The sequence below is a fragment of the Euleptes europaea genome, chromosome 9 (genome assembly GCF_029931775.1).
Source record: "Euleptes europaea isolate rEulEur1 chromosome 9, rEulEur1.hap1, whole genome shotgun sequence".
In the NCBI taxonomy this organism is placed as follows: domain Eukaryota; kingdom Metazoa; phylum Chordata; class Lepidosauria; order Squamata; family Sphaerodactylidae; genus Euleptes; species Euleptes europaea.
Genome location: NC_079320.1, coordinates 25,925,674 through 25,935,078, shown reverse-complemented (window position 1 = coordinate 25,935,078; position 9,405 = coordinate 25,925,674). Strand labels below are relative to the sequence as shown.

Genomic DNA, 9,405 nt, shown 5'->3' with positions numbered 1-9,405 from the left:
AGGGAAGGTGGTGTGCTCATCATTGTCATCAGTCATTGCCTTACCCAAGAGCCATAAAAATGCCATTAAAATTCATACCCAAGCAAATTGTTTACATCATTTTGCCACAAACAAGGCACCACATTTTACAAAACTAGCAGCCATTATAACAATATTATGGTTGTAATGGTTAGTCTGCTAGATTGGCTACACGTATTTTAATTGATTCATCAGAGCTATCTTTTAAATCAGGCAATCAATTTTTAAATACATAACCATTAAAAGAAATATTGATAAAAACTGTTGGCAACAAACACCATCTTAGAAGAGGTATTCCCTCCTGTGTGTTCAAGAAGGTGCATGCCTTTTCTGAGATGATGCCTGCTACCAGTAACTTCTAAGAACAAAGAAATCATGCTCTTATTACTAGGGGTTAATAGATCCCTCTTCGCTACCGGTGGGAGGTTTTTGGGGCGGAGCCTAGGAGGGTGGGGTTTGGGGAGGGACTTCAATGCCATAGAGTCCAATTCTCAAAGCGGCCATTTTCTCCAGGTGAACTGATCTCTATCGGCTGGAGATCAGTTGAAATAGCAGGAGATCTCCAGCTAGTACCTGGAGGTAGGCAACCCTACTTATTACTCATATGATAACCTGTTAAAGTAACTGATGAATTAACCAGTTAGTTAAATGAAACATATGATCCATTCATTAGGGTTTATTTAAATGGTAATCAGGCGTTTCTCTATAAGGCTTTTGACTGGTACTTTCCTTTCCTTATCCCTGTCGCCGTAATAGTGAAGCAGCTGACCTTTGTGCTAATCAGGAAAGTAACACAAGCAGTAGGGCTGTTGAATTAAAAAAATTCGGTATAGTTCGGATTCGGCTGAATTCGGCCCGTTTAGATTCGGGATATGCCGAAGTCCGAACTCCCCCGCTTCGGGTCCGTGCAATTCGGCGGGAATTCAAAGTTCGGGAAAAAAATTAGGCCGAATAAAGCCATTAAAAACACAACCATGCCTTTCCGCGGCTCTGGGGGGGCATTTTTGGGGGTAGAGGTCCCAAACTTTCAGAGGAGCTTCAAAGGACCCTTCTTGCCAGACCCCCCAAGTTTTGTAAAGTTTGGGTCAGGGGGGCTGAGATATGGGCCCCGAAAGGGGTCCCCCCACCCTTAATGTGCATCTCTGAGCAGAGCTTGCCGCCCACGCCCAAAGCTCCCAGCCCCAACAAACAGCTGATGAGAGCAAGGGCGGGGCAGGTGCTAAGAACTTTGCAAAGCAACACAACTGCAAAGCAACACCTTTGCAAACATGCAAAGGGCGGGGCAGGTGTGAAGAATTTTGCAAAACAATACAACTGCAAAGCAACACAAGCACGCAATGCAACACCTTTGCAACAGTGCAAAGCAACACCTGACACCTGGGAGTTTGCAAACCATGGAAAGGGACAGAGGCAGCTAGCTATGCATAATGAGCAGGAGGGGGTGGGATTTCTCCTTTTGCATTGGACTTGGGACCAGGCAGATGCATTCTTTAAGTCACCATTTGAAAACCAGTTTTGAGCAAGCATCAAAATAACCTAAATGATCTTATGAATGAGGGAAAACCTGAAGACATAAAAATGAAGCCCCCCCTCAAACCAGGGAGAGAGAGACTGGAGGGGGAACACACACCCCAGGCAGAACCGGCAAAAGCCCCCTTTGGCTCCCCCCCACCCACAGAAACTGCTCCCTCCCCACACATACACAGACTCTGCTTTCCCCCCACACACACAGAGAGAGAGAAAAGAAAAATTACAGATTAAAGCCCCCAAAGGGGTCTTACTGTGGCTGTCTTCTGTTCCATCAGGAGGGACTGGGAGGCTGGGTAATCCAATATGATTCCATTTGTATCCAATATGAGATCCATATGTATGCATCTCTCGAGGGTGATCCATTCATCCCCAAAAAATGTACCCCCAAAAAATGCGCCCCCTGCAGCCACGGAAAGGAGCGAATGTGCACAAGCACCCCCGCACACACACACAAGGATTTCCCTCTCTCTCTCTCTCCCTGGCCGGGCCGCACATCAGCTGATTCCTCCAGTACTCAATCCTGACTGATTGGCTAGAAGAAGACCCAGCTTGGCCACCGATTGGCCGGGGAGGAGAATGCTGCTTACTGAAGGTTATGCTGCTTACTGACGGCCTGAATTGGCCGGATTTATTCGTGAACTCCCGAACTCGCTGAATTCGCCCCCCTTTTCCTGCCATTTTTGAGTTCGGTTAGTCCCGAACTAAAAACCACCGAATCAAGGGAAATTCGGCTGATTTTCAGTTCGGGCTGAACCAAATCAACAGCCCTAACAAGCAGGCTTCCCATAAACAATGCATGACTCTAGGTAAGGGGCGTATAAATTCCCTAAATGAACCACTGAATGAATAGGGATCCTTACCTATTCAAAGGTCTCTAAATATGCAAAAAAAAGAAAAGAAAAACACCAGCATCCCCACCCTCCGTAAATTAACCAACAGGAACAGAAATCCCTCCAATCACTACCAGAGTAGCCATTGTGAAGCTACACTCATGTCTAAAGGCAACATCAAGAACCCTTCATGAAGATAAGAACATAAGAAAGGCCCTACTGTATCAGACCAAGGCCCATCAAGTCCAGCAGTCTGTTCACACAGTGGCCAACTAGGTGCCTCTAGGAAGCCCACAAACAAGACGACTGCAGCAGCATTATCCTGCCTGTATTCCACAGCACCCAATATAATAGGCATGCTCCTCTGATACTAGAGAGAACAGGTATGCAGTATGACTAGTATCCATTTTAACTAACAGCCATGAATACCCCTTTCCTCCATGAATATGTCTACTCCCCTCTTAAAGTTTTCCAAGTTGGCAGCCATCACCACATCCTAGGGCAGGGAGTTCCACAATTTAACTATGTATTGTATGAAAAAGTACTTCCTTTTATCTGTTTTGAATCTCTCACCCTCCAGCTTCAACAGATGACCTCGCATTCTAGTATTATGGGAGAGGGAGAAAAACTTCTCCCTGTCCACTCTCTCCAAACCATGCATAATTTTATAGACCTCTATCATGTCGCCCCTTAGCCGCCTTCTTTCCAAGCTAAACAGCCCTAAGCATCTTTTTTGTGTGTGTCAAATCACAGCTTTTATTTTCCTTTCCCCTGCCCCAGCATGCAAAACAGGTACAAAATACTCATTGTGGTCAAACAGTCATCTTTTTGACCGTACAGAATATTTACAAAGAACAGAACAGTGCATTTTTAGTTGCAACAGCTGCATTTACTCGACAGCAGCTCTTTGCAGATGCAGCCCTTGGCACAGTTGCTGCAACCAGATGGGCAACAGGAACAGCAGCTTTTTTGGCAGGAAGTACATTTGCAATTTTTGCATTTGCAGGAACCAGGTGCAAGAACCACCAGCAGCGCAGGGGCAGTCCTGAGGATCCATCACGCTTAGAGGCTTCTTGCAGTCGACAACTGCGGCTTGGGACAGAAGATCAAAGCGGAGCAATCAGCTGTTCAGCCCTAAGCATCTTAACCACTCCCCATAGGACATTTGCTCTAGTCCCCTAATCATTTTGGTTGTTCTTTTCTGCACCTTCTCAAGCTCTGTAATATCCTTTTTTAGGTGCGGTGACCAGAACTGTACACAGTATTCCAAGTGTGGTCTCACCATACATTTGTACAAGGGCAGTATGATATCATCAGTTTTATTCTCTGTTCCTTCCTTGTCTAATTATGGCCAGCGTGGAATTTGCCTTTTTTACAGCTGCCGCACACTGGGTTGACATCTTCATTGAGCTATCCACTACAACCCCAAAATCCCTTTCTTGATCTGTCGCTGCCAGCACAGATCCCATCAATGTATATGTGAAGTTCGGATTTTTTGCCCCAATATGCATCACTTTACACTTGCTCACATTGAATCTCATTTGCCATTTTAGTGCCCATTCTTCCAGTATGTAGAGATCCTTCTGGAGCTCTTCACAGTCCGATTTTGTTTTAACTACCCTAAATAATTTGGTGTCATCTGCAAACTTGGCTTCTTCACTGTTTAACCCCAACTCCAGGTCATTGATGAACAGCACCGGTCCCAACACAGATCCCTGAGGGACCCCACTGCTCACATCCCTCCATTGTGAGAACTGACCATTGATTCCTACTCTCGGCTTCCTATTTTTCAGCCAGCTCTCAATCCATGTCCTCTTATCCCATGACTATGAAGTTTGCTTAGCAGTCTTTGGTGGGAAACTTTGTCAAAAGCTTTTTGATAGCCCCTATTCTCTTAAAGCACAGGGTTGCCAACCTCCAGGTACTAGCTGGAGATCTCCTGCTATTACAACTTATCTTCAGTCGATAGAGATCCATTCACCTGGAGAAAATGGCTGCTTTGGCAATTGGACTCTATGGCATTGAAGTCCCTTTCTGTCCCCAAACCCTGCCTTCCTCAGGCTCCGCCCCAAAAACTCTAACAGGAACTGCATGTCACTTACAATACACACCTGCTCTGCCTGTTCACTAGTCACTATGTTCCAGCTCCCATTCTTATTTTGCCTTTGGGGGAGGAATTGGGAGTTGTCTTTTAAAAGAAATATGTATCTGATGAAGAGAACTTTGACTCTCAAAAATCTTGTTGTCTTTAAAGTGCTACTGGACTCGAATCTTGCTCTTTTAAATATATATAAAAGTGGTGTATACATATGTGCAATCTCTGTCAATAAATTCTGAGTGTGGGAGATTCTTGCGCCATGTCCCTTTTTACTTGTAGGTCAAGATTAAGGTACTCATTCAGGTTCTTGCTCTCAGGTGCTCCAATGTTCTCCAAACAAGGAGATACAAGAATGGGACTATTGATTTTGGAACAAAGGAACTCATGCAGTCTACACTTCCAGCTAACAAACAGAACTAACTTAGCAAGTACTCCACCCCATGAAACTAAACCAACTCACACAAATATGGGGGGAACAGACTGTTCAATTGTAATGTACACAACTGTTAGCCAAATTGCTCTTTAAATGGGGAAATTAGCTTGAGCAATCGGAAACTACAATATTTATAAAGCGGGAGCAACCTTTGTATACCAGAGCTGGTATTCTGTGACCTTTAAAATGACGACAGAGACAATGGAATCCAAATTAAAAGAGTTTATGTTTTCAAGCATTCAGTGGTGTGACACAAACACAGAGAATCTAAGAAATCAAAAGGTAGTAGAATAAGGACGGATGCCAATGTGGCAGGAGATCGTTGGTGGGGAAATACTGCACCTTTTCCAGATGAGGAGTTGTCCCAAGTGCCAGTAGACTAAGACAGCAGAAAATAAAGAGAGGGCAATGGCAAGGAGTTCCCGTAGACTCAACCGGCGAGGCGGGAGGGAGCGTGGTCAGGCTGCGCAAAACCTTAACCAACAGAGTAACGACAAAGATGCCAGGGAAAGACCTAAGGTAACATTATAGCAGTGGGCTACCCCAGATACACTGTTTTTCTGGGTTCCCAGGTGACAAAAAGGTGACAAAGGACTTAATGTCCGTCTACCGGGGTGTGGAGATTGGAATTTGGAAATCTATTCAGGAACCGGGAGATTCTTGCTGATGGGCTTAACGATCCTAAAACAAAAGGCGCGATCATAATAATGTCCAGAGATCGCGATTTCGCATAGCTGGCAGAACGAGTCATCGTTATCTTAATGTCTCTGAATGGCTTGGCTTAAGCAGTTCGATGTTGCAAGGGAGGGGAAATGCAGGCTATGTGCTTGTGCGTTTTCTGACATGGCTTCTGCTGTAATGGAAATGACCAGGAACATGGTGTCTTTCAGGCTCTCTGGAGGTTGCTCTGGCCTCGGTCTCTCAGCTGCCGGCTGCTCGGAACACACAGGAGCGGTCTTGTCAGTTTCGCTGGCGCGCGTGCTAGCCTTCCCTGTAGCGTTCAGGGCAGGCGCGCTGCTTGAACAGGGCGCACATGTAGACTGTTTGCGGGTGCCATAACCAGTCCAGGAGATTGGCACTCGTGGGCTTACACAACAGATATACCACAGTATGCATTAATCTCCATTCACGACAATGCACACAAATGGCCACTACACTGCTCTCCTGCCCAGTCTAGACAGACAATGTCGCTTCCTATGCTTGAGATGCAGCTGTTTTACAATAAATACAATTTAGGGCTACCCAGCTTCCTGCTGGGGGTTTCCAGCTGAGATCTCTCATGGGCTGCTCCCATTGACTGCCACCACTCAGCTGGGTGGCTGGAGGAAATGCTCAGGCAATATCGGAAGGACATGATTGGCATCCCCTGTGTGATGATGCAGTTTCTGGCATGACCCGGAAGTGGCATCATCATGCTGGGTGACGCTCTAGCTTTGCATGTTATGGGTCGAATACATGTACTGTTTTGGGTAACAAAATGTGTTTTTTTAGGATTAATCATGGATTCCCTGCATCACGTGTAGCTTGGCTCAAAGAATTGCGCTTGGCAGCAACTGAGTTTGATCAGACCTGTGACCCCTTGTGTGAATTAACATTCACGACGGATGAGATATTGTGCCCTGCCTTGTCATAGGAATAGGGATGGGGGGGATGTTTTGCTGAGTGCTTGAAAATCCATCCCCTCTGTATGTTCTGGGAGCAGCTGATAGCAAGAAGGGTTTTAGAATGTAATTGGAGGCTGTGTGTGTGTGTCCGTTCAACTTTTCCTGTAGCCAAACACAACTTATTGTACACAAAATCTGGATTTTTTATTCACTGGGGTGGGGGGGAGGGAAATCTATTATTTTGATGAGAAATGGAAATAAAGGGATTAAAGGCATCAGACGAGTGATTTGTAATTGGTCTCCTGGCTGCCCTTCTTTTTTTGGTGGAGTGAATAAAATGCCACAGAAGGACTTTATTAGCAGCAGTTTTCTTTCCTGACCCTGGGATTAGTGGAATACTTTAACCTTGACACATTCGTTTTATATCCACAAAGCTTCACTTTTAATGGTCTTGTCTCCTTTCCTCTTCATAGTTGTCTGGCTCTGGCAGATGCTTTTTTAAATTAAAAGAGGATACTGTCATGTCCCCTAGTTGAAAGTTAAAGGGGAAAGGAAAATAGAAGAAATCTCTTGCTTATCTTTGTCAGTAAGTGCATCAGGGATTCAAGTTAATTTTCAACATATCTTTCCAAAAGTCTGTATCAAAAGAAAAAGCCCTGTTGTATCGAATATCCTGTATCCTACAAGGCCAACCGGATGCCCCCTCTTGTTACCTCCAGCAAATGGTACTTAAAAATATACTGCATCTGAACATGAATGTTCTATTTAGCTACCATGGCTAGTAGCCATTGTTAGAACTATCCCCCATCAGTTTTTGTGGTCCGTTTCTCATTCATTCATTCATTCATTCATTCATTCATTCATTCATAGCCTTATTTATTGGCATAGTAGCTAAAACATCAAGTACAAAAATGGGACATCCAATACAAATTACAGGGCAGTTATAAAATGGCCATATTTTGGCCAGACCTATACAAATAATAACTAAAAACAGCTTTAATACTCCATATAGAGGCCAGGGAGACCATTATATAACCTGAATCCTTCGTTCATTAACTACATTCACTATTACTCCAAAGTAACCGTAAGAAATTTAGCAACCGCTTCAGAGAGCTGCGAGTTATGATCCTTCAATAGTTGATGGGCTAGCCGTCTACTATTCTCACAATTTTTTATTCATGATGTAATTAACTTCTCTCGCTTGGCTCGATGCTTCACACAGAACAATAACACGTGTTCTGTGGATTCAGGTGACTTTCCATTACAGCTGCAAACTCTGTTCCCGTAGGGTATTTTTTGATATCTTCCATGTGTGACCGCTGTCGGTAAAGTATTCAGCTTGGTAAAGTATTCAGCAGAGGTCCCTTTCTACAAACAAATGCAATGATTTGGAGAGATGAGCTTGCAATGAATGAATACATAATATATAAGTGTCCTATACATTGACAGCCTTGCTCAGATCAAAGACAGGACATTTTGGAGGACATTGATTCATAGGGTCACCATGAGTCGGAAGCAACTTGACGGCACTTAACACACACACATATGTTGACAGAATCAGTTGCAGAACTGTATCTAGCAATCATGCAGCAAATACATGGCAACATGGTGACCAAACAGGCATGGCTATCATTTTGCCAAAACTTGGGGTCTTGGAAGCACCAGCCTAGTCACTGCTTCCTTGCACAGGTTGTGACCAATCCAAGTACCTACAGATGTGGTTAGTTTCACCCATCTCAGGGTTCCAGGGTATTACAAGGGAGTAGAGCCATGACACTGTAACCTACCTCTTTCCCTAGGAACTTCCCTGAGACAGCTCCTTTCACTGATTTTGGCTTCTTCTTCTTCCCCCTTCTCCTCTTGGGTTCCTTTTTCTGCCTCTGCTCCTCTCCACTCCCCCTCAGCCAGCCAGTTTCCTCCCTTTCCCCCTTCATCCCTATTTATAGCCCCAGCCCCTATACCTGGTCCCTGCAGTAATCTCCAGTTTTGTCCTTAACCAGCTCCTGTTCTCCATAGCATGCCTTAACCTCCTGCGTGTGGGGCAGTCAGCTTCTTTTAATCTGTCTATTTGCTTCTAATAAATTAGCATTGCTTAGGATCACCTGCCTGAGCGTGTCTGTTTATGGGATGCTAGGGATGGATGCCTGTGTCTGACACCTGGGCTCAGGGAGTCATTGCTCCCTTCTGCCTTCACACCATCTGATCCTGTGGCAGCCTACTAAAACTCCCCTGTTGCTGAGGTTACCCTGGCTGCACCCTCCTGCCCCTAGTCCCAGCCTGCTGTACGCAGATGAATCTTGCTGCTGGGCCCAGGGGCATGGCCTGCCCCATCAGATGGGCCATTGCCAGGTAGCACACCATAGCCACTCAAATTCATGCACCGAGGGTTTTGTTCTCATCATACATGTGCCGTGTGGCTACTGAAAATGGCACGGCATAAAATTAACAAGACTCACCTTGGGATGATTTGTAGCTGATTTTTAGCTCCATGATAAAAAATATATTATGTAGCTCAAAATAGAGGAGACATGCCTTTATATTTACATTAAACAACATCATGTCATTTCATCTTATATTCTAATTGCAAAGTTGGCAAAATCTTTGGATACTTAAATCAGGTGACTGGAGCTGTGAATGGGCAAGACGATCTTTCTACAAACCTGAAAAGGGCCCCAAGTTTGCAGAAAAATCTGAAATCTTAAAAAAAAAAATACATTGTTTAAAAGTTTAAACAGCCAAAAATGATAAAAGGAGCTCCTAGATCTTTAAGCAATGGATTCCCTCAGTGACTGTTACTTGGCAACCACAGATTCATCAGAACTCAAAAGAAGCAGCAGTTCTAATATTTATTTTACTTCGTGTGTAGCCTACCTTGCTCCCCAGTGTCGGAGC

At 44.6% G+C, this 9,405-nt stretch overlaps 1 pseudogene; it reads right to left on the bottom strand.

Moving 5' to 3' along the window:
- Nucleotides 1–3,129: 3,129 nt before the first annotated feature.
- Nucleotides 3,130–3,435, bottom strand: LOC130482952 (metallothionein-like; annotated as a pseudogene).
- Between the last annotated feature and the right edge of the window lie 5,970 nt (nucleotides 3,436–9,405).